Here is a 27,088-nt window from a genome sequence, read left to right as displayed (position 1 = left end):
TCGCTTAACATCATACCATGCCCCTACCTGCTCACTTTCCCAAGAACATGAGCTCTACTCATTGCTTTGTGCTCGCTGCTCTTGGCTCGCTTTTTGACCACCCCCATGTCGGCCGGCCTTAGTCCACCTTCTACCCATTCCTTTATGTCTGTCCATAATGTTGGTGAACTGCATATAGCAGTTGTCCTAATGGCATTTACACAGAAGTGGACAATACGGCCACGAGGCTGCCTATGTCCGTGGGTTCTATGGTGGCAATTGAGGGTTCCTTCCATATGTGTGCCTCGTATCCATCCCTAAGGAATGGATGGATGGACTGATCCTACGCATCTTTCTCAAACATTCTTGACATTGTGTTTCCTTGAGATCCCTCTTCCGTCTCTTCTGGAATTGGAGTAGGTACATCAAATTCTCTTTCCCTTGTTGGCTCGTTCTTGGATACATTGTATCTGTGACCCGGTTAGCCCTTAACTTAGCTTCATGAAGCCGTTGACACTCTTCTACTAAGGCCCTAGCATCTTCGAGCTTCCTTATCTCCTCTTCGGCATTTGGGTATTCCCCAACTCCCTTGGGGGGTTGATGGTCTTTCCCCTTGCATCTCTAGGTTAGGCTCTTTTTGGTTGACCACTTGATCCCCTTATTCCCTTGATTGGTTGGATCCGGTGTTAATCGTATCTTCTTCTTCGGATCCATGTTGGGTTGTGACCCTAGTGTCACCCTTACCCACTTTTTTCACTCTCCTTCTCCGGCCAGTTCTAGAAGTGATTGCATTTGCTCGGTTCTTCCCCTTATCCCCCAATTGGGCATGGGCTCGTGTCAAGACATTGAGTGGCATGATATTTCTAGGCTACACACTAATGGTCCGGATTGTGGCCTGGTTAGAAGTGGAAGTTGAACCACTTGCACGGTATGGACAATCCTTGATCAAATGCCACATTTAGTACAAGTAAGTACTTGCATGTCATTGGGTGGAGTAGGCAATCGTTGGGGTTAGTGCATAAGAACCACATTCTTGTTTGGACACTCAACGATTCAATGCAACCCACCACAGCCAAAACATTGTAGTGGTCCTCTCCTCATGTTTGAGTTTATGTCCTTATCCTTCCACTGTACCGTGGTTTGAAACATAGGTACTGGCGTGTGATTCTATAGGACATAGAATTCTGGTGCGATCTCCGTAGCTTCCTCATAGTACTCTCCACTAAGTTCTACTTCATGCACCATATCCATATATTCTGATGGCTCTTCAATCAATACTTGGTTGATTTTAGCCTATGGTGGTAGAACAAGTAGTGGTAGAGGTGGTGTCATGTACCGAAAACATCTCCCTAGGTAAATAGGAAGAGTTGGGCTGTGTAGTTGCAGGGATTTGCACAAGTGGTGCTAGTAAGGCCAATGGAGCTCTAGGTGTCGATAGGTGTGCAACTGTTTGGAGCCTTGGATATCTGCACATGGAGGTGTCATGATTCCCTAATTTTACATAGTGTGCACAATAGAGTAGTGGCCTTGCTCTTAACTGTGGTATTTGGTGGTAGTGTGATTCAATCTGCACATAGAGCACCACACCAATTCCCTACAAGGGTAAAGATGGGCATGCCCATGGCCAGATGTTTCTCTTCCCTCCTTTACCTTCAATTTTTCTAGTATTGCATTACTGAGTTCCATCCACAGTCATGTTTCCAACTTGCTTGCTCCGAGTTCCAATCTCTTGGTGACTCAAAACATGCGAAGTCGTTGCTGTCGAAGATATTCTCACATCTTCTAGTTGTGGCAATTCAAGCATATTATCTTCATACTCAATTGCTAGTTTACAACATGCATCCAGGAGTAGCCAGTCGGGCTAATACCAGATAATCATGCATCTTGTGGTCTCTAACTCCTCTCCTGAAAAAAGGCAATAACTGATATATCAGTTAGCCTTTCCCATAGTTTGCACCTTGACTTTAAGTGCTTTAGTTGAGACACATAGTCTCTCATCGACTCCATTTCCTTTTGTTTGATGTTGTGCAGCTGTGTCATAGGACTCCATCTGTTGTCACTTCTGGCAAAGTTGGGCACAAACACATTCTTGAGTTGTGTGAAGTTAACATTATCCTCGGGTTTGAGGGTTCAAAACCATTGATGCGCTTTTCCTTCTAGGGTCAGTGAGAAAGTATGAATCATTGTTACATCACTGATGGGATCGTAGGTTTCGCATGTGGACTCAAAAATCTCTACATGATGTTGAATAGGATCCCCATCCCCAAAGAATTTTTGGAGGAGCTTTGAAATAATGTGTGGCTTCATTTGGGAGGTCAGGATTCTAGAGCAGTGCCTAGTTCCTTGACTATTTCTCGGCCCATTTTCATAGCCATATTCAACAGATCCGTCCTTGTGGTGGCTACATTAAGATTGATGGTTGGATCCACCCTTGGTCTTTGAGGAATTGCTCCCCCCTACCTAGACCTTGTCCTCTTCCTATGCTAGCTCTTCTAGGCATCTCAGGTCTATCGGATGGTCCAACCACTTCATTTTGGAATGGCTCATCATTAGCCGCCTCTATACGCCTTTGCAAAATTAAGAGTTCCATGTCTTGTAGGAATGTGGGATGATTGATCATCTTCTCGATGTCCTTTTTGGTGTACAGGCGGTCTTCCACTTCACCCGCTGCTCTTGGTAGATTATCCTCTTCATCTAGGGTTACAAACCCTTCCTCTGCTCTGGGCTCTTCATTAATGGGTTCTAAGTTTGGAATTTCTTCCTCACTTCTAGCCATGACTATTTTCGGTTCTTTACCCCGTGATTGGAGTAAGTTTACACTTCCCACCTCCTTGTGTTTCGCTCTAGCACTTCGAGTATCGAGCTCTTGTCTCCTTACGCTTAGTTCTTGTAGCTGTCGTTCTACCTCGATCTTTTTCAGATCTAATTCTACTTCCTCTGAGGTTGGGAAGAATACTTGACCAGTCCTAGCCGCACTTTCCATGTCCCTTCTCATTTGGGGGGTGCCAGTGTTTGACAGCCTCCAATTTGAAGTTTAGATAGGTACTTCTTGCCTTGGACCAAGTCTAGCGTGCTGGTTGACGGACCCATGCCCACCATGGATTGCGCTTCTTCATCATTGCTAGTTTGGAGACCAAAAAATCCTTGGGCTATATTAATGATACCACTAGATCTGGTAGGGGAGGGTGGTTTCTCCTCTTTCCCAAACCCAAAGTATCAGAGCCCTTCTTCCATAGATTACTAGTTTTGAAGGTGGTCAGATTTCTTAAGACACTCAATTGAGTGGAACCCACACTCTTTTGGATAGGAAGATCCTTGGTGATTTCTTAAGACACTCAATTGAGTGGAACCCACACTCTTTTGGATAGGAAGATCCTTGGTGATTTGATGCACTATCGTCTCAGGAGTGAGGTCTTCTCTGGTGACATTTCCATACCTCAAGTGCATGTGAATATGATTTGATAAGCTATTTTGTTGCCCCAATCAAATTTTTGGTCAGATTCTGTCGACTTGTTTTTGAGATCGTGAGATTGCAGAGAATACGTTGTGAAGGGAGGCAGAGAGACACGGAACACCTCTATAGCAATGCCTTTCCACAGTTCGGAGTACACACCAACATCAAGAAAAAGGGGCACCAGTCAACTTCTCAATGAGCTGACACAACATTAAACCTCTCAAGCATGAGACTTTGTCTCTACCCTCATTCAATTTTTCAAGCAACTGGGGGAAGCCTACATACATTTGATCAAGACATGCAAGGGGAGATGGGCACATCAACATCTGCCACCCTTAACTCAATTGATACATATGCATATAGGGGTGCACCCTTATTATGAAATAGGCTCACGGCCGTAAGCAAAATGATCACCACAGAGAAATGGTGAGAGAACCATTTGCCATAGACAAGGTTACATTCCATCAAATATGAGCTTTATGCAAAACTTCAGTTTCCCAAGAAAAGACAATAACAGTGAGTAACTTCAATTCTCCCAACCTGGCGAGCAGTGTGTGGCTGGAGACATAATCACTTTATGGTCTTCAGTCTGTTTGTTGAAGAAGCACACCACCATACATACATGTTCTCTCAAACAAAACCAGAAGGCTGTTTTTCTCGTACACATGAGCTTCCCACAAAATCAGAGACTTGGTTATCATGTACATGGGTTTTCCAAAGCCACAAACTGGTGATTCCTCATATATATAGGAGTTATTTCACAAAAGAAAAGAGAACACAAAGATGGCCAGCCGTCACTTACATTGCATGGGTTGTCATCGTAACAGAGAACCGCTTTCTTTATGCGTGGCACTTTCTCTTCATTCATACAAGTGGCGTTGCAGCTTCTCCTCCCCTCCCAAACTGGAATGCCGTGGGCTGTTCTGAGGGTACTTCTCTTCAAAGAAAACGAGCTCGTCTCCTTTATCTCTCAAACACAGAGAGCAGCTTCTTACTCATAAGGAAAAAAAACACACGGTTTTCACACCTTGAAGACGGTGCCTTCTCACACAAGGCTACGCTTCTCCCCTTACTCACATGGGCTGCAGAAGGTTACGTTTCCTCCTCTCTACAAGCATGGGATGCACACGGGTACTGTGCTCTCTAAGAGAAACCAGAACACATGCTCTCCCTTACACACGTGCTATGCAACCTCTCTGAGCTTCAGAGTCATGAATTCTTCCCCACACCCACTCTGCGCTACAGCTACACTTCCTTTTTCCTACTCAATGAGCTGCGCACATGTACTGCGCAGCTCTCCATAGAGTCTTAGAAAAGCTGAGCTCACACTATAAAAACTATAGCAGCGCTCTTCCACTTCCATGGGCTGCGCCTAGAGCATTGAAATGGCGGGTAACATCTCTTCCACCCATCAGCTGCGCACATTTCTAAGCATTTAAGGGGCGGGCTCTCCACAGGTTGAAAAATACGCTGCGCCTTCTCATTTCTACACACCTGGCCTGCGTTTTAGAATGGCAAGATTTACGGCTCCCCTTCTACACATCAGCTGCGCCTCTCTGAGAGCTACAGAACACACAGCTCTCCCCACACACTAGCTATGAGCTCTACAAAAACATCATAACGACAAGTTCTCACTGTTCCCCCACTGGAAATTCTGGGAGTCTTCTACATACTCATAGAGAGTGCAGCGCAGCTCCTTGGGAACATTGGAGCTGAGTTATCCCACACACGCTCTGCAAACACAAACATTACACCTACGCAGCTTTCTCACCCATTGGGCTGTGCTCTTTTGCATTCGAGCTGCAAGTACTACCTCTCCCTTTTTTGAGCTTGCTCCCCTCCTCTCTTTATACACCAGCGTGTGCTGCCCATTCAACTTAAGAATATCATATTGTTCATAATACATCCAACGTATGTCAGAGAGCTCACCCCACCTTCACGCGGCGCCCTTTTGAATTTTGAGGCTAGTTGAGGAACTTTTGAAACCATCCAAGGCCACCTTCTATTTTAAGCAAACCTTGCATTAAATCCCAAGGTGACTCTTTCATTCAAGGAAGACTTTGCACCACACACACCTTTGTTTCCCATGAAATGCCAAGGACCGGTACTGTAGCTGACCTCCTCTAACGGGTCCCTATCCAGTTTTTTTTTAAAAAAAATAATGCTTTGCATGCTCACATTATTTGTCAACAACCTTGTCCATACATGATAGTGCCAAAATCTATCTTGTGAAACTGATTCTTATCTCTCACTTCTTCCATTTATTATTTATCCAGGTAAACCAATAACTAACTGTACACATTGCACATTTTTGTTAGATCCGTTCACATGTGGCCTTATACCCCCTTTGGCCCTTGGAGATGGACATTCTTTATTTGTAAATGCCATGCATGAGTGTGTACATATGCCAAGAAAATATTACCAAAAAAAACCTAACATAGTTTGCCCATCCCCTAGCCTGCTAGATCATTCATGGTCAGCAGAAAACAGTGTAGTGAGGCTCAATGCATCTGATATCACCATGTTCTCAAAGACACTGCTTTTCACTTCTTCAATTCTTTCATCCTTGTCTACCATCATCAGTCGTGCATGATATAACTTGAGACGTAAACCATTCACCCTTGATACATGTGGGGTTCCATCAAGGTTAGCCAATTGATATGTGCCATTAGCAAAGCAATTCATTACTCTGAAGGGCCCCTCCCATTTCACTTGGAACTTCTTTTGAAAGGTTTTATCCAGCTTACTATTATAGCGTAGCACCAAATCACCTTCCTCAATACCCTTCTTCTTAATCTTCTCATTTATCTTTGTCAATGTCCTATTTTGCATCTTCTTGTAATGTTCCAAAGCCCTCATCCTGTCCAGCTGAACCTCTTGTAACTGTAAGAGTCTCTCTTTAAATGTGTTGCTAGATGGCCCTAGCAGCTTTTCTAACATTTTAACTGCAGGCAACTCAACTTCCACAGGTAACAAAGCTTCTTTGCCATACACTAAGTGAAAAGGTGTAAAACCTGTGCTTGTTTTCACCGATGTACGATAAGCCCATAAAGCACTGAACAGCTCCAGATCCCAATTCTTGCCCTGATGTTCTGTCACCTTTGCAAGAATGTGTACAAGTTCTCCATTGAATCTTTCATTCAAACCGTTGCACTGCGGGTAATAAGGAGTAGTAAAATTATGCTTAATCCGCATTTTGGCACACAAGTATTCAAGTAAGTCAGCTCTAAAACCAGGCCCTTGATCTGAAAGAAGCTCCAAGGGTACCCCAAATTTACAGCAGATGTCTTCATAAACAAACTTTGCAACATCTCTTGCAGTAATTTGCTTCACTGCTCTAGCTTCTGCCCACCTGGAAAGATAATCCACAGCTGTCAAAATATAACTCTTCCCCCTGCTGGTAATGGGTAAAGGTCCTACTGCATCAATTCCCCACTTCTCAAAAATGTCAAAGGCCAAGATTGTCTTGCGCAACTCTGGTTTTAAAACTCGTTTTCCAAATGCCTGGCACCTCTTGCATGAGCTACACCAGTGATGCACATCTTTTTGTATACTTGGCCATATGTAACCTTCCTGTAAGATTTTGTGCAATGTGATTTTAAATGCAAAGTGGCCACCGCATGCTCCTTCATGATTCTCCTCAAGCACTCTGTACAGCTCTTCCTTCCATGGTACACGCCTTAACACCAAGTCAGCCCCTTGCATGTATAGGGTGTCACCAATGAGCTTGTATTTGCAAGCTCTGCGTACAAACCCATATTTCTTTGCCTTCTCAATGTCCTGGGGAATGACTCCTGTCAACAAAAACTCTTCTTCCAGTGTCAGACTTTCACGACCCCGATAAAGTGGCAGTTCTGCTTTTAACACATATAGCTCGCCGATCATTCCCTGTGCTGCTTCATGTGCTTCTGTATTAAGAGAGCGTTCCACATGCCGAATGCCCCATGCTTCAAACTCCTTCAACAAGCTCTTGATCTTGAAACACTTGTTCCTCAATGCAGGGTTTTTGCTCTTCCATACTCCTAGTATTTGCTTTACCACCAGTAGAGAATCTCCTCTTATGCATAGTCTCTTTACACCATGCTTAATGCAAATGTTTAGCCCTGCTTCCAATGTAGAATACTCTGCTTCATTGTTAGTATGAGCATCAACCTTGAATCCCTTTTTACAAACCAGCTTACCTTGCTGGTCATAAAGAGCTATACCACCCGAAGCTGCATCATGGCTCTTCCTGTATGAACCATCAAAGAACAAAACATGAGCATTGCTTACTTCTGCCACACTTTCTACCTTTCTAACACTTTCCTCTTTGACAAGTAGAGGGTTTTCCTTATAAGTTAACAAGTCTGCCAAAGTAGCTCTGTTACTTTCTTCCACCAAGAAAGAGAACTCAAACTCCTGCAATTCAATCACCCACTTTTTCACTGCCTTGGACATGTTTACACCATTGATTAGCTGAGGCAAGAATGTGTAGCTAGTTAGGAATACAAATGGCTTTGTCAAAAGATATTGGCGAAACCGTCGGCAAGCAAACACCACACTTACCATTACCAACTCTATTTCTGACAATCCCCTCTCTGCAACTGACTTTACCCTACTAGCACAATAGACAGGGTGCATATATTGGCTCCCCTTCCCTTTTTGCAGCAACATAGCACCAATAGCATCCTCTCCTGCTGAAGGATTTACATAAAAAACCTATTCCCAATTTGGAGCCTGTACCACTGTCATCTCCCCCAAGACTTCTTTGACTCTTCGAAACTCCTCTTCACACTTGTCATCCCATTGCAAAGGATCGTGCTTTGCCACCTGTTGTAATGGATATAAAAGCTGTGAGGACAATGAAATGAATCTTGACATGTACTTTACCTTCTGAATAAATGTTGCCAACTATTTTGTAGACTCTGGAGAAGGAAGAAGCATGATTGCCTTGACCTTGTCTGGATCAGCCTCAATGCCATTTTCTGACACCATATGACCCAACAATTTTACCCTTGGTTTTGCAAAGAAACACTTCTTGGGATTGAGTTGGCCACCACAATCATTATATCGTTCCAACACCATCTCCAGCTTCTCACAGTGATCCATGCGTGTGCTGTAGACACAAAAATCATCAATGAAATCCTGTACACATTTTCCAATGAATGGCAGAAGCGCCCAATTTGCTCTCTTTTGATAGTGAGCCGGACCATTTGTTAGCCCAAATGGTAGTACTGTATAGCAAAAGCAGCCCCATGGCGTAATGAAAGTAGTTTTCTTCTGATCCTCTGGAGCAATCTTCAACTGGAAATAGCCTGAAAACCCATCACACACACTGTATCTTTCATGACCGGCCACTGAATCCAGGATTTGATCAATGAAAGGTAATGGGTATGGATCCTTCTTTGTAGCTGCATTCAAAGGTTTGAAATCCACACAAACCCTCCATTTTCCGTCCTTTTTTGGAGTGACCACGACTGGGCTTACCCACTCCGTTGTCTCCACAGGGCATATAAAACCAGCCTTTAGTAGTTTGTCCACCTCTTCTCGCAAAGCCTTCATCTGTTCTGGACCCATTCTCCTTAGTCTTTGACGTACTGGCTTGGCTCCTTCCTTTAGCTCTATGTGCAAATCTTCCCCTTTGAAGCCCCGAACTTCTTCATACGATGTGATGAATAAATCTGGATATGTTGACAACATCTTTAAATACTTCTCCTTCTCCATGACTGAGAGATCTGTGCTAATCATCCTGGCCATCAATTCGTGCTTCTCGTGTGGCTTCACCTGAGGTTGCATTAGCTCTTCAATCACCTCGTATGGGCCCTTGGACTCATCTTCAATCCCTTTCATGGATACGACTATGCTGGTCTGTTCAAAGACCCTGTCCACCATCAGAAATGCCACATTTACCTCTCCCTCACTACTAGTGGTGGTGCTACTGTCTTCATCTGACACAGTGGAAGACTCCTCACTACTTGGACTCTCCCCTTCTTCATAATCTTCATCTAGTGGCTTCTTGCTACTCATGTCAAATAATCTTTTGCCCCCTTTCTCCCCATATAAGCTGATTGTTCCGTGTCTCCAATCTTGAACGGCCCGCACTGCACGTAGCCATGGCCTTCCAAGGATGATAGGATAAGCCCCTAATCCTGCTGGCATTACATGAAAATCCACTACCGTTTTGACTGCATAGGCTTCGATTTCCAAGCTCTTCACTACCCCTAAACACTTGATCTTTTGATGGTTTGCCAGTCGTATGCGGAATCCTGAGACTCCTTCTACTGTCAGGCCCATCTTTTCTACACATGTTTGAGTGATTACACAAATTTGTGCACCACCATCCACGTATCCCTGCCCAAGATTCTTCCTCTTATGCCAAACATCTACTATGGGACAAATGTCTGAAGACTCATCAATGGCCAACACTCTTACTGACCCTCTGTTGGGCTCCTTCCCCAGCGGGCTGACTAGTTTCTTCCATTGGCGCTTCAGCTTCGGTATCATTTCCACTAGTTGTCCAAAGGTCACGTCTGCCTTCCTACTACTCAGGTCCTGTTTTAAGTCATAGCTATCCTGCCCTTCCCCTAGTGGAAAATCTGAGACGTGAAATTTTCGGCGGGCTCTCCTTTTCCTTTTAGCTTTCACATCTTCACCCTCATGACTCTTCCCTTTTTTTCTACTGGGACCTGCTTCATTTCTTCCTTCTTTATCCTCTGTAGTTCTCTTCCCAATAGGCATTACTAATGTATCTTCCAACATTGCTGCCTTCTCCAAGGTGACCACACTTAACACTTTTGTCTTTCCCTTGTCCTCCTTGGTCAGTCCACTAGGTTCTGCCTCACCCTTAATCTCTATGCCATAATCATTTGACCGGTTTGGCAACTGTGCAGGCAATGGATACATATCTCCACCCATTCTTGGTGGTTTATCACATTGTGGGCTGATGTGGCCAAGCTCTCCACAGTTATAGCATGTGGGCAACTGCCTCCAACCCCTGCCGTTATTCTGTCCACCAAAACCATTCTTTGGTTGTCCTTCACCTCCTGGCTGATTTGCAAGTCTCATACGACCTCGATTATTTCCCACATTGCTTAACATATTTAGACTAAGATTCTTCATCAAATCAACCACTTGCCTCAAGTCCTGCCTCAGTTCATCATCTTGTGCTGCAGTAGTGACCATTGCTGGCGCAACTTGAGTAGTTACTGAAACCGCATCTGCCGGATGAACCTCCTCTGGAACCCGACTTTGCATGGAATCCATTTGCTTCATCTCTGACACCATAGGCAGTGAGCTTACTCCCAATTGAGTTAGTCTATTCAACTTCCACTCTTTGTTCCTTGCCACCTCCAATGCATCCTCGTATGTTCTTGGCTTCTTCAATTCTACCCTCCAACGCAGGTTTTCCTTGAGGCCAACCAAGAACCGATCCTTCTTCATCATATCTGGTGGGGGCACTTGTGGCTGCAAGGCTTGACACAAGCTCTCCCATAATATGGAAAACTTCTTGACGTAATCATCAATGGGCTCCGCTTTTCTTTGTCTCAATTCCTGTATTTCATGCCAAACTTTGTCTGGATCTTTCACCTTCACAAACTGTGCTGTTAAAGCCTGTCGGACATTATCCCATGTCATTGGCATAGGTGGATCAGCCCTCTGCAACTCCTCCTCATAACCCTTACACCAGCTCCGTGCATCACCCTTCAAACAGATTTGCAAAAGGCGTAACATTTGAGCGGGTATCTGGATATGGTTGCTTATACATGCAACTTCCATGTTTTCTAAGAACTCTTCCACATTCTCATCATTTTTTCCATGAAACTCTGGATACGGGAAAGCCATTGCTACCCAAAAAAATCCTTTTGACACAGATGCAGAAACAAAACCCTTTACTAAATCAATTCTCAGAAAAAACTTCAAAACACTTCCGGTTTAGAAGAGGATGAACACATGCACATCAAACGAATTTGCATAGTTAATCATTGGAATTACCACCGGCAAAGGAGACTCCAATATTTCCCTCAGTCTTTCTGGCCCAAACATATATGCCATACGCTGTTGAAAGAAAATTTTTCTGTCCACATGAACATTTATCTGAATTCTTTGGGTAAAATGGAAAGGAGTAAATTGAGGTCCATTGTGATTATCCATTGAGAGTGGCCATCCAACTCCCAAGAGGCACGACTGGCTAATTTCCCAATTCTACCAGAATTTTTAGGCAACACATCAACTGTGAAACGGCACCAATCCCAAGAATTTTAGCATGCAAACCATTCTTCAGCTGGGTGTCAAATCAAACTAATATAGCATAATTTTAGAAGGCATCTGTCACACAACTGTCTTGGCATAGCAGTCATTCACTGAGATTAATCACATGCACATGTTTTCAGTCTTGTAAACTGAAGGTTCTTGGAATGCTCCTCGGTGGGGGCACCAAAAACTGTGAAGGGAGGCAGAGAGACACGGAACACCTCTATAGCAATGCCTTTCCACAGTTCGGAGTACACACCAACATCAAGAAAAAGGGGCACCAGTCAACTTCTCAATGAGCTGACACAACATTAAACCTCTCAAGCATGAGACTTTGTCTCTACCCTCATTCAATTTTTCAAGCAACTGGGGGAAGCCTACATACATTTGATCAAGACATGCAAGGGGAGATGGGCACATCAACATCTGCCACCCTTAACTCAATTGATACATATGCATATAGGGGTGCACCCTTATTATGAAATAGGCTCACGGCCGTAAGCAAAATGATCACCACAGAGAAATGGTGAGAGAACCATTTGCCATAGACAAGGTTACATTCCATCAAATATGAGCTTTATGCAAAACTTCAGTTTCCCAAGAAAAGACAATAACAGTGAGTAACTTCAATTCTCCCAACCTGGCGAGCAGTGTGTGGCTGGAGACATAATCACTTTATGGTCTTCAGTCTGTTTGTTGAAGAAGCACACCACCATACATACATGTTCTCTCAAACAAAACCAGAAGGCTGTTTTTCTCGTACACATGAGCTTCCCACAAAATCAGAGACTTGGTTATCATGTACATGGGTTTTCCAAAGCCACAAACTGGTGATTCCTCATATATATAGGAGTTATTTCACAAAAGAAAAGAGAACACAAAGATGGCCAGCCGTCACTTACATTGCATGGGTTGTCATCGTAACAGAGAACCGCTTTCTTTATGCGTGGCACTTTCTCTTCATTCATACAAGTGGCGTTGCAGCTTCTCCTCCCCTCCCAAACTGGAATGCCGTGGGCTGTTCTGAGGGTACTTCTCTTCAAAGAAAACGAGCTCGTCTCCTTTATCTCTCAAACACAGAGAGCAGCTTCTTACTCATAAGGAAAAAAAACACACGGTTTTCACACCTTGAAGACGGTGCCTTCTCACACAAGGCTACGCTTCTCCCCTTACTCACATGGGCTGCAGAAGGTTACGTTTCCTCCTCTCTACAAGCATGGGATGCACACGGGTACTGTGCTCTCTAAGAGAAACCAGAACACATGCTCTCCCTTACACACGTGCTATGCAACCTCTCTGAGCTTCAGAGTCATGAATTCTTCCCCACACCCACTCTGCGCTACAGCTACACTTCCTTTTTCCTACTCAATGAGCTGCGCACATGTACTGCGTAGCTCTCCATAGAGTCTTAGAAAAGCTGAGCTCACACTATAAAAACTATAGCAGCGCTCTTCCACTTCCATGGGCTGCGCCTAGAGCATTGAAATGGCGGGTAACATCTCTTCCACCCATCAGCTGCGCACATTTCTAAGCATTTAAGGGGCGGGCTCTCCACAGGTTGAAAAATACGCTGCGCCTTCTCATTTCTACACACCTGGCCTGCGTTTTAGAATGGCAAGATTTACGGCTCCCCTTCTACACATCAGCTGCGCCTCTCTGAGAGCTACAGAACACACAGCTCTCCCCACACACTAGCTATGAGCTCTACGAAAACATCATAACGACAAGTTCTCACTGTTCCCCCACTCGAAATTCTGAGAGTCTTCTACATACTCATAGAGAGTGCAGCGCAGCTCCTTGGGAACATTGGAGCTGAGTTATCCCACACACGCTCTGCAGACACAAACATTACACCTACGCAGCTTTCTCACCCATTGGACTGTGCTCTTTTGCATTCGAGCTGCAAGTACTACCTCTCCCTTTTTTGAGCTTGCTCCCCTCCTCTCTTTATACACCAGCGTGTGCTGCCCATTCAACTTAAGAATATCATATTGTTCATAATACATCCAACGTATGTCAGAGAGCTCACCCCACCTTCATGCGGCGCCCTTTTGAATTTTGAGGCTAGTTGAGGAACTTTTGAAACCATCCAAGGCCACCTTCTATTTTAAGCAAACCTTGCATTAAATCCCAAGGTGACTCTTTCATTCAAGGAAGACTTTGCACCACACACACCTTTGTTTCCCATGAAATGCCAAGGACCGGTACTGTAGCTGACCTCCTCTAACGGGTCCCTATCCAGTTTTTTTTTAAAAAAAATAATGCTTTGCATGCTCACATTATTTGTCAACAACCTTGTCCATACATGATAGTGCCAAAATCTGTCTTGTGAAACTGATTCTTATCTCTCACTTCTTCCATTTATTATTTATCCAGGTAAACCAATAACTAACTGTACACATTGCACATTTTTGTTAGATCCGTTCACATGTGGCCTTATACCCCCTTTGGCCCTTGGAGATGGACATTCTTTATTTGTAAATGCCATGCATGAGTGTGTACATATGCCAAGAAAATATTACCAAAAAAAAACCTAACAACGTCACGGTGTGAAGTGTTAGAAAACAGTTCATATCGTGAATGATTTTCTGCACTCACGTGTTTAAAATTTTTTTGCTTGGGACTCAGATTTCCACGTTACCTTTTTATGATTTTCAATGTTCTCAAGCCTTCCTTAGCCTTAATTTAACAATACCAGGTTCGTGAGTTGGACTTGATTAAGGCGTGAAATTGTAGAAAAAGTTCACACCGTGAAGAGAAAAGGGTTCATGTCATGAAAAGCAATTGGTTCACGTCGTGAACTGAAAATGGTTCACACTGTGAAGGGTTCCAAAATGGTTCATGTCGTGAACTGAAAATGTTTCATGCAATGAAGTGCTTTGAAATAGTTCACGTCGTGAATGATTTTTTGCACGTTCATGATTCTTAATTTTGTCAGACCTCATGGTGTTAGAGGTGTCAGGATAAGGCTACCTATTTTTGGCAAGGTAATCCCGTGAATTGCGGTGTTGATGCCAAGAGCATTTCACGGTGTGAAGTTGTAGAAAATGGTTCACGTCGTGATGTTTCTTACAGTTTCATGTGGGAACTTCCCACACATCGACTAAGGTGATTTTGGGTGCAAAATCCTTATCCAATTGCTTCCAAGATGATTGTGCCACGCCTAAGGAATGTAATACAAGCTCAAGGCACAATATTTCTTCGATTTTTGTAAATTTTTTGAAAAGAAAGAAAAATAGAACACCCACCTGCTCGTTCTTTTTTATGATTCTGGTGATGTAAACATCAAAATTAGTTAGAAAAAACAATGAAGCTCTCTTCCAAGACCACTCCACCACACAAATACACAATAAACACAACCAATTTCTCACAATTTTTCACTTCCACTCAAATATTATCCATTCATTTCCTACACAATGCACTACTAGAATACAAAGGTAATCATGAATCTTATGTAATGGGAGCTGAAACTCCAAGAGGATGGAAGAAACAAAGGTGTTTTCCCGGTAGTGGTGCCAAAAATGTTATGGGCTACCACACCTCCAAGAGGGAACTCAATGCATTCACCTAAGGGAAGAGCAATAGAACACAACTATTATAGGGCACTTACCAATGCTTCGAACTTGAGTCCCTTGAGGCCTCCAAGCTCACTTGAGAAGCTCCAATCCTCCAAGCTCCACCTTGATGCTGTCACCGTAGAGTCGCTCGCACCATCACACAAGGCAATCACTCTCTCTCACTCTTCAACACAAGCATGCAACATACAAGCATAGAAGAGGCACAAGTGCTAGAATGCTCTCTCTCAATCTCTCTCAAGAGACACAAACAAGATCTCTCAATTAGCACAAAGGGGGATTGTCTCCATTCATTGTAAGAAAATGCCTTATATACAATTGGCCCTTATTCCCACTTGGGTGGCCAAAACTTACTTAACTAAGGCCTTGGGTGGCCAATACCTCATAATGTACAACTTTTATAGTGCCTTTGTATGACACTTATTAATGTCCTCAAATGGAGGAGCATACTTGTTAATCCAAAATGGGATTAACAAGGGTGTATAGAGGTTTATGGGCCATGTCGCTTATTATCGTCATTTCATCTTATTCTATACTAAAATTGCCAGACCATTATACAGACTACTCATTGTCTTTGAATGGACTAATGACAGCCAAGAAGCATACAATAAGTTGAAGAAAATATTGGCAAGTGCACCTATTCTAAGGCCATCCAACTAGGATCTTGTATTCCACGTACACATCGATGCATCAAATTTTGCGACAGGATGCGTATTGGTGCAACATGGGGAATTCAAATTGGATTACCTAGTTTGCTTTGCCAATCTCATCAACTAAACGATGCAAAGATGAACTACACCACTATGGAGCGCGAAGGGTTAGCTATGGTTTAGGTTGTAACGAAATATCAACATTACTTATTGGCCAGCATGTTTGTATTCTTTGTGGATCATCAGGCCCTATTATATTTGGTAAACAAACCTTGCACCATGGGAAGAATCACACGCTGGTTACTTTTACTCTTTCAACTTCACGGTTACAGTAAGAAAGGGAACACAATATGTGTTGGCTGACCATATGGGTAGAATTCCAAACGGAGAATCTACAACTGGCATTGATGATGACCTCCCTGATGCTTGTTTGTTCAAACTTGACATGGTGCCTAAGTGGAGTGAGGAAATTTGAGATTGTTTTCTACAAGATCGACCTTTGAACATGGATAAAATGCATTGGCTCATTAAGTTAGCCACACCTTATCAATTCATTGTTGCTGGATAATTATACAAGCTAGTCAAAGATGATATCTTGAGAAGATGTGTGACACAGAAGATGAAATTGTCATGATATTAGAAGAAGCACACTTAGGAACAGATGGAGGACATTTTGCAGGAGAATCTATAGCTCGCAAAGTGCTTCAAGCAGGACTATGGTGGCCTACATTATTCAAGGATGCCATAGAGTTTGTGATAAGATGCGAGGAATGCCAAAGACTTGCTATTCCACAATAAAAAGACTGGATGCCACTCATCCCTGTAATTTTAAGACAACCCTTTGAGAAATGGGGGATTAATTTTGTTGGATCCATTAGTCTAAAATTACATCCGTTACATAAGCCTGATATGTGATCGTGGCCACATACTATTTCACAGAGTGGGCAGAGGCAATGGCCTCTAAACGAGCTGATGCTCGAACCATAGCCAAATTCTTATACGAACATATCATTTCTAGAGTTGGTTTCCCACTAGAGTTAGTCAGGACCGGGGCTCACATTTCATTAATGAGGTGATTGAACACTTACTTACAGGATTCCTTGTAGTACATCTCAAATCATCACCTTATTACCCACAAGAAAATGGTCAAGCAGAGAGCACCAACAAGATTCAATGTGCTATTTTTGACGAAAACCTTAGAAGCCAGTCGCACGGATTGGGAACACAAGCTGGCTGTAGCTCTATAGGCTTATCGTACATCGTATAAGGTAGCGACGGGGTATACTCCCTTCCGCCTAACTTATGGCATTGATGCGGTGATGCTAATGGAGTTTTTAGTTCCAAGTCAGTGAATTGTAGTACAAGAAAGGCTTACTAAAAATGCACTAAGCTGAGAGATTGGTTGATTTGAAAAAACTTGATGAAACTAGGCTAATTGCATCACATGGGCTTATGGTCGAGCAATTACAAAGAAAACGTTGGTTTGACCATAACCTAAAACACAAGGAACTAAAAACGGGAGACCTCATCCTCTTGTATGGAGTTGGAGGCACCAAGAAAAAGAAACTTAAATACAAAGGGTTAGGACCTTTCAGAGGTGTTCGAGATCACCCCTCAAGGGTCGGTTTGAATTGAAACCATCGAGGGAGTAGAATTGGAAGGTTACATAAATGGGAGCAAACCCAAAAAGTATTACGGACCCCTACTGACCTAGGAAATGCTCGCACAAGAGCATCTTTTGAAACTAAAGAAGGAGCTAGCTAAAGAAAAAATTCAACAAGCTCTGGAAGAAGCCAAGGTAAAGTAGAGACTTTAGGGAAAAATGCTACATGTGAACATGGCTTCACTTACCTTGCTTGACAAGGAAGACCTGGACATTGAGCCTACACGTCTCAGTGCAAGAGTTTCTATGAAAAAGAGTTATACTAAAAGCATTGCATTAATTGATATGGGATCAAGTCATAACTTAATCTCCTATGAAACATGGGTAACTCTAGGAAAACTTCACCTCGAGGCATCTAATGCACAATTTCACAGAGTGCATTTGTCAACCACAAAAACCGTGGGATTTCTTAATTTTAATATTTCTATAAAAAATAATCCCTTGGTTGGAAAGGTATTTGTCATGCTTGTAGGATCCATGGAGGAAGAAATGATTCTTAAAAGATCCTAGATTTGCTCTAGTAATTGTCACATCCAATGGGACGAACGGGCAGCGCAACTCAATGATGGCAAGGACACCATCACTGTGCCATTATGGAGTCCATTAAATAAAGGAAAATAGGCAATGAAATTTGACATGGAGCCACCAATACCAAAAAAAGTAGAGGCCATAACATAGAAAAATCCACGTCACAACCTCATCTCCATATAAGAAAACCACAAGCAAAGCAGCAAAAGTACCCAGTACGTCAATAGTGGATTCCCAAAAGCCAGCTTCTAGTTCAAGGGTACTATGATACAGACAAGTCCACATGGGAATCCAGCCCAAAAAGCCATGCTACAAGCAAGGGACTAGGAAGGCACCCCAAGGACTGAAAGAAATATCCCAAGCAAGCCCGCACTCAACTTAACATTCAAAAGCAGTGGGTTCGTAAACTTACTTGTAGCACATGGCAACTATCAAGGGAGTTCAATAGTATGGCTACCAAAGAACCACCCAAAACCCTATGTTGTGAGAACCTTCAGTACAACAGAAGAGACAAAGAACAAACAAAACCAATCCACTGCTAAATCAAGTGATAAAGAAGAACCAACAATGGTTTGGCAAAAGAAAGTTATTCAATCAGGTAAACAGGGGAGTGCAAGACACCACCAATGTCATCCACCAAAGAGAAAGAGCTGACCAAAATTATGGACCAGGATAAAGAATACTGCACTCACATGCATAAGAAACATAACAGGTTCACTAGGATTCAGTGGATACACTCCTCAACAGGATGGAGGGAAAAATCTGAAGCTGTCACTCTGAACTAAAGCGGTTGCAAACAACAAATACCCACAGGTTCCAAAGTACCCCATTGGTTTACGTGGCCATAAACTAAGAAGAATCATAAATAGCAGTCTACTATTTCACGAGGTTCACACCAACCCCTCGGATCGAATAACACTGCACCAAACCCTTGTAATTAGTTGTTCATCCCAAACCTACATCACTAACCCCGCTTCTCTCCATTGATAATCATGACCCACACTAACTCTGCTATTTCACGAAGTAATAATTTGCTATCTCAGGAAGTAATAATCTGCTACTTCACGTGCTAAGCCTTTCATGGCTTCAGCATCTCACAGCTTCAACATCTCATGTCTTAACCATCTCATGTGCTAAGCCCTTCAGGGCTTTAGCATCTCACGTGCTAAGCCCTTCATGGCTTTAGCATCTCACGTGCTAAGCCCTTCATGGCTTTAGCATCTCATGACTTTAGCATCTCACATCTTAACCATCTCACGCTTTAGCATCTCACGGCTTTAGCACCTCATATCTTAACCACCTCACACACTGTTACTTCATGAATTAAAGTTCATTCCCACACACACCTATTATTGCTCACCCCACTAACACTCAGAATGGTAGAGGCTCATATATAGGTCACAGCTGCTAGAAGAGAACAAGAAGAAGCCACAAGGAGATATGATGAGCTGGCCACCGCTACCAGAGGGGTTTGAGAAGCTGCCATTTCTAGCCTCCTTTCCACAAACGACTCAAGGATACAAGAGCTATAATGCCAACTTTCCATGCAACAAAGCACTTAGAGGGCGGAGACCACTAATGAATTATGACTCCTCATCAAACAAGCCTCGAAGATAGGTTTGTTATCGTTAACTCCTCGTGCCCCTCCTCAAACACTAACATTGTTCTTATCTACACTAACACTGCCTCTCCTTCAATATGAGATTAACCTCATAGAAGACCTCAGACTAGGAGACCTTACACTCATTCGTCAAAATACAGAAAGAGATGCCGACCCCACCATCATCATGGGAATTCTTTGAGGAGATATAGTACTAACTAACCCAGCTAATATATTTTTTATCCCTTATATCCCATAGTGCTCAACCTTCGTAGTTGGTGCCGTGTGCTACAACAACAATCAGACATCTTGGATAATAGTGTCTATAAACTCAATCTGTTCATGCGAGATGATATCCCAACAACACCCTGACTACGAGGTTGTTGCAAGGAGGTATCAATGGATCATAAGCCATGGTTGGATATAATACTACGAGATCCCACTGCCCCCCTCTGCGCATCGGATTCCCAGTTGGTAGCAGCGGAAGTAGCTTCCTCTTGCGCGGGGCAAGGTTTCCCACTCGGGGCCTCGCCCTCGAATGTCGGGCACGAGACTAATCTGGTGGTCACTCTGAAACCAAAACCGAGAAAATTTCCCTTGCTCGAAAAATGGGGACGGTTCCACCTTTTTGAATTTCTTAACAAATTTTCTAACAGGATCAAGAGACTAAACTAACCTTCATCTGATTAAACCAGATAGAAGGAAAACTATTACTACAGACTTAACTTGAAGAAATCAACATTTTTTCCTAATTGAATCAGGCACAGCCATTGATCTATTCATTTGAGAAGTCTTCAGGCTTTTATTTAACTACTCGAGTTCTAAGCGTATTCCTATTAATCAATTTTATTATTAAAACTCTACTGATTCCAGCCTATCCGGCCCATGGGTTTGCCCACCGCCCACACTAGAATTGGTAGAACCAAACAAGTACTCATCCACCCATAATTGAATGCCTTTCTTAACTTTTGCTTTAGAATATAGATACACACACACTCCTCTTTAAACTTCAACTTATAAAACAATCCATTGACAAACAATTATTGGTTACAGATGTCATAACTCAAAATTTCCATCCAACCCTTGTTTCTCAACAAAAACAGTATCACTCTGGACTCTCCGTTGAGACCAGCTGGTCAGCAACAACGAGATCCAGTATAACAGATTATAATAAACATTGGTCCATCATACAATATCTTCCTCGACATACGCATGGGTGTCCTCGGCACCACAAGCCTATGCATCGCCTGGTCAGAACCCTCCAGGATCCTCCTTAGGTGTCCTGGCACTTCACTCAGGGAGGACCGCTTCGTCGGCCCTCGTCCATCGTACCGAAAGCGCACCATTTTAACCGTACCGAGGCTGGTCAAGAGGCTTTGCCACGTGAGCTATCCTTTGAACACTCCTTGCCAGCAGCTGTTGCAACCGAACTTCCCTTAGAAAAACACATATACCAAATGCTCCCTCCAGCATTCTGGTGTAAGACAATCCTTTAAGAAAACAGGGTTTTTATGCAAGTTTTCAGTTTTGATTTTCTTTTGAATATAATGAGTTTATCTTAAATCCGCATCCCCAAAACTTCTTGATCGTAGATCTGAATTCCAAAATAGAATTCCTCGAATTCTATAACCTTGATCCTCAGATCAATTCAAAGGGTCTCAACTTAGTTTCAGATTTGGTTGGAGATTTAAGTGCATTTTCTTGAACTGGTCACATCGTCTTTTCTTGAAACTGACGAAAGAGTTTGGTCTTGGTCATAGTTTGATTTTGGGTTTGAGTCTGGTAAGGTTCTTCCTGAAATATCTTTCTTGAAAAAGGGGGGGTGATATTTCAATCACTATTTTACTGAATTTCATTCATTTAATATTCACTTAACTGATTTCTAAACTAATTACAAATTCTGATGAGGAATAAATTAATCATTTATCTGTATTTTCGATTTCGATAGATTTTTTAAATTTTCTCATTACAATCCGAGTGAATATGAAACGATAGAAATTTCTCTCTGAGTATTTACTTATTCATTTATCAATATTCATGGAATTTAAACATAGAATTAAGAGAACTCTAATTTTGATATAAAAATTCTTTATGCATCTATTTATGCATAAAATCAATTTAATAGGAATAACACTTTTAAAATAAAAAGAATTTATGTTATGCATCCTCCATGCATAAAAATTGAATTCAATGAAAATAACACTTTCATAATAAAAAAATTTCTATTATGCATCTTTCCATGCATAGAAATTAAATCTAATGAAAATAACACTTTTATAATAAAAAATATCCAACATGCATCTTTCTATGCATAGAAATTAAATCTAATGAAAATAACACTTTTATGAAAATTTATCCAATATGCATCTTTCTATGCATAAATTGAATCTAATGAAAATAACACTTTTATAATAAAAAAATATCCAATATGCATCTTTCTATGCATAGAATTTAAATCTAATGAAAATAACACTTTTATAAAAATTTATCCAATATGCATCTTTCTATGCATAAAAATTGAATCTAATGAAAATAACACATTTATAATAAAAAAATATCCAATATGCATCTTTCCATGCATAGAAATTGAATCTAATGAAAATAACACTTTTATAATAAAAATTTATCCAATATGCATCTTTCTATGCATAGAAATTGAATCTAATGAAAATAACACTTTATAATAAAAAAAATATCCAATATGCATCTTTCTATGCATAGAAATTGAATCTAATGAAAATAACACTTTTATAATAAAAAATATCCAATATGCATCTTTCTATGCATAGAATTTAAATCTAATGAAAATAACACTTTTATATAAAAGAAAATCCTTTTATGCATCTATTTATGCATAAAATAGGAATAACACTTTTAAAATAAAAAGGATTTCTTTTAGAATGCACAAACGGTGGGGATTATTCTTTTTGAATAACATAAAGATAAAACTTATTTCCATAAAATTTAAGAAAATTTTGCCATAACCTTCTTTGTATGGCTGACCATTTCTCAATTTTTACATTCTAAATTTACTTTAAAATTTATCCCAAGATGAAACAAAGCACTCTAATCTAATCAAATTTTTTACTTCTAAAGAGTAATCAATAGGAAAAGTTTAACTTAATTTATTTGTTTCTCATTTTAGGATAAAGAAAGGCTAAAATTTTTAATAAAGAGAAGGGGGAAGCCTTTTCATCAAGGCTTAACATCCATATTCACATTAAAAAGCAAAGAATTCAAAAAACCATAGATTAGAATTAAATAAAAGTAGAATTATTAACTTACATGGAGTTTTGTGAGCTTTTCTTTGGCTTGAGGGATTGAGGGTTCTACTCTTGTTTGGATCAAGAGCCACCACCAACTCTTTGTGTAGAGGAATTAGTCAAAAACAAGTGAATTATAAAGTGAATTCAATGTTTTTGGCTGCTCTGGGAGGAGTAGAGTAACAGTGCATAAACACTATTAAGCTTTTACAAAGGGGAAGGCTTCTATTTATAGGAAAAAGTGAGCCTCAAACCAAGCAAACTGATTCTAGAATTTTCCAGATCAGTATGGTCAATTTTTGACCATTTTTGGGTCAGCTCAACTTACTTTTTGGAACTAGACTTGAAGTAGGAGAGAGGAGAGATGAAATATCTCATTATTTGAGAGTTTAAAACTCCTCCATACATGTGAAATAGGTGCCTCCTTCATGAGGGGGAATCCCCACTCTGAGGTGTCAAAAATTCTTTTTTGAAGTATTTCCTTTGGTCCTTAGTCCACTCGAGTATTTACTCATTTTTGGGGGGTTTTTCTTTATTTCTTCAATTTATGTCCTCCCTACATTTGGATTAATCTGATTGGCCCCTCAGAACCTTAATCTAAATTTTTCAGAAAATCTGGACCCTTAGGCTGTCTTTTTAGGCTGTCTTTTCAAAAATACCCATTAGCATCTTAATCTTTTAAAATCTTCTTTATATCATCCTTTTGGTATTATAAAGCTTTATTAAAATATCCATAAACATTTTTGAGTCTATGTTCATAACTATGGTTTATAATTTTGATAAACAACATATTGAGTATCTTGATATAACCCCGAAGACTAACGAGCCAACTCACCTACCCCCTAGTTCAGGCGAGGGTCAAGAAGAGACACAAAGCTCCTTTATCTTAGCTACTTTATCCCATGTTCTTCAATAGCAAGTAAATTATTAAACCCCTTTCCAAGTGTAGCTCCTACTAACCAATCTGAGGTAGAATGCACTTTCTCTCAAGTACCTTTTATCCCTATCGATATTCCCACTAACCCTTTAGCCCCCGAGGAAATGTCAGCACCCAACCTATCTCCAACACGGCCGTTTGATGAGGTACATAATATCCAACCTCAAGATAACATTAAAGCTTTTACTGACATGACTGTCCTTGAGTCCTTTAGCCCCCAAGGAAATGTAGACACCCAACCTATCTCCAACACGGTCGTTTGATGAGGTACATAATATCCAACCTCAAGATAACATTAAAGCTTTTACTGACATGACTGTCCTTGAGTCCTTTATAGCTTGTAGAATATGAAGGGTTCATCAGAGCAGGAAACCCACTCTTAAAGCCAAAGCTCATGTTTAAGGTGTTGATGCAAATCACACCATTTGAACCTACCCGACGGATCATGCTTCACGCATACTCTGGAGTGGAACCAAGAAGGCATCCTTATGTGCCTGACCCTCTCCACACACCAATGCCAGATCTAGAGGAGCTATTACCAACAACCACATGTGAAAGTACATTATAGGAGAACGTGGAAAAGCACACCAAGCTGGAAAACCCCCACCTAGCCAACCTGCTAGAAATTTGGATTGTTACCTTCATGATTAGGTACTGTTTCCGTAGGTGGTGCAAGGCACATCCAGTAAGGCACATCCAGTTCATACAATGGGAGGCTACACAACCATCACAATAGATGATACCAATTCCCGCATCAAGGATTTTGGTCTTCAACCGAATTGGCAAAAATAATACTTCACGATTCCAAAATATAAGCATTAGTACCAATGTTCTCCGCCAACTCATAGGGTGGATCCGCTCTACATGCCTATTAAGCGACGGGAGGTTCACACCACTACAATTTCATGATGCAAAGAAAAGATATTCTCATGTTTGCTATAATTTTCTGCATTTCTCGCCATCTACCTTCCCAGATATTACAAGTCAAAGACAATAAGTGCTCATCTGGATTAGAGCTTGTTGGCACATTCCTAAAGTTGATCATAGTCCTTATTGTAAGATCCCTGTCCCCACCGCGCAATGAATTCAAGGGTGCTAGCAGCGGAAGTAGCACTTCTTGTGCAAGGCAGGGTCCCACACTCTGGGCCTCGCCCACCACGGATATCCGGACAAGAGACTAATCCATCGGTTCTTCCAAAACCGAACACGGAAAAACTTTCCTTGCCCGAAAAGCACGAGCGATTCCTCCAAGATAATTTTTCTCTAACGTAGTCAAAAGCCTTAACTCACTGAACTGATCTGACTAAACCCGTAAGTCCCATAGTCAGATTAGGGAAAAGATTACACTTGGATCATAGAGACCAACGCTTTTTTTCTCATTGAGAGACACACCCATTGATTCTTTTCCATAGAACAATTTTTGTACAGGATTTACTTCATCTATCGTACCATAACAAAATTGAGTCTCAATTTAGGGATCCATCACTCCAGCCTAACCCCATCCAGTCCCATGGGTTAGCCAACCGCCCAACCACTATAGTGATGGGATCCAATTAGGAATTTGGCTAGGTTTTGTCCCGCATACCAGGGGAAAAGAGTTCCCAGGCCCCCTAGCTGGATATTCATGCAAACTTAAAACTAGTCACACCACTTACACACCCAATATGAAATTGCCTTTTTCACAGAGCTGTCTTCAAAACAATCATTTAATGAAATCAGTGTTACTGATCATAATCCTCAAAATCTCTGGTTGAATCCTTATTTCCAAACATTCTTTCATCGGTGTACCTATGGCATCATTGGCAACCACTAGAATGCTCACCACCTGTCCACTCAGGAGTCTTTTTGATGGTTTTTAGCTCATAGTACTTGACAATATATTCACATATCAAAATGGAATCTCCGTTGAAGATCAGCAAGATCAACCAACAAATCCATATAAAAGAGCCATGGACTCATCCGTTGAGGACTAGCAAGGCAACCAGATCCATGCCCGAATTCAGAAAACAACTCTTACTCCTTGTTCCAATATCTTCCACGATGCACGTGTGGGTATCTTTGGCGACCCAGAGCCCGAGCACCGTATGGTCAGCACCCTCTACTAGGATCCTTCGCAGGTGACCTAGCGCTTCACTCATAGGCCGCTTCCTTGGTCCCTCATCCACCGTACCGAAAGCTCACCATTTTAATGGAACCGAGACTGGTCAAGACCTCGGCCAACCTTGCTACGCGAGACTTCCTCTATTGACTCTCCATCAGCTGTTGTTGCAACTTTATCAAATTTGGCCTTGACCTCAATCACTCACAAGACGGTCAATATGCTTCCCCAACATTCTTGACATAAAACAGTCATTTAAAAACATGTCATAAATACAATTTCTATAACGAAGTCTCGTCTTTCCACATTGTTCCATTATCAATTCACATTATTTAATTTACTTCATCTATCGTACCATAACAAAATTGAGTCTCAATTTAGGGATCCATCAGTCTAGCCTAACCCCATTCTCCCATGGGTTAGCCAAACTCCCAACCACTGTAGTGATGGGATCCAATTAGGAATTTGGTTAGGTTTTATCCTGGGTACCAGGGAAAAGAGTCCCTAGCTGGATATTTATGCAAACTTAAAACTAGTCACACCACTTACACACCAAATATGAAATTGCCTTTTTCACAGATTCAGCTGTCTTTAAAATAATCATTTAATGAAATCATAGTGTCACTGATCATAATCCTCAAAATCTCTGGTTGAATCTTTATTTCTAAACATTCTTTCATCGATGTACCTATGGCATCATTGGCACCAACCAGAATGCTCACAACTTGTCCACTCATCAGGGGCCTTTTCGATGGTTCCTAGCTCATAGTACTTGACAATATATTCATATATCAAAATGGAATCTCCGTTGAAGATCAGCAAGATCAACCAACGAATCCATATATAAAAGATCCATGGACTCATCCGTTGAGGACTAGCAAGGTCAATCAACCAGATCCATGCCCGAATTCAGAAAACAACTCTTACTCCTTGTTCCAATATCTTTCACGACACACGTGTGGGTTGGTCAGCACCCTCTAGGATGAAAAGATGCAGGGGAGAAGAGAGCTTGAGCTCTTGCAAGCACACACACACTCACAAAACCCTAAAAGAGAACACACGAGGTGAGAGGCTGAAAATTTTCTTCTTCTTCTTCACACAACACCCAACAC

This window comes from Cibotium barometz, chromosome 54 (assembly GCF_041138505.1).
Source record: "Cibotium barometz isolate CiBa-2024 chromosome 54, ASM4113850v1, whole genome shotgun sequence".
NCBI lineage: Eukaryota > Viridiplantae > Streptophyta > Polypodiopsida > Cyatheales > Cibotiaceae > Cibotium > Cibotium barometz.
This window is presented reverse-complemented; position numbering follows the sequence as displayed.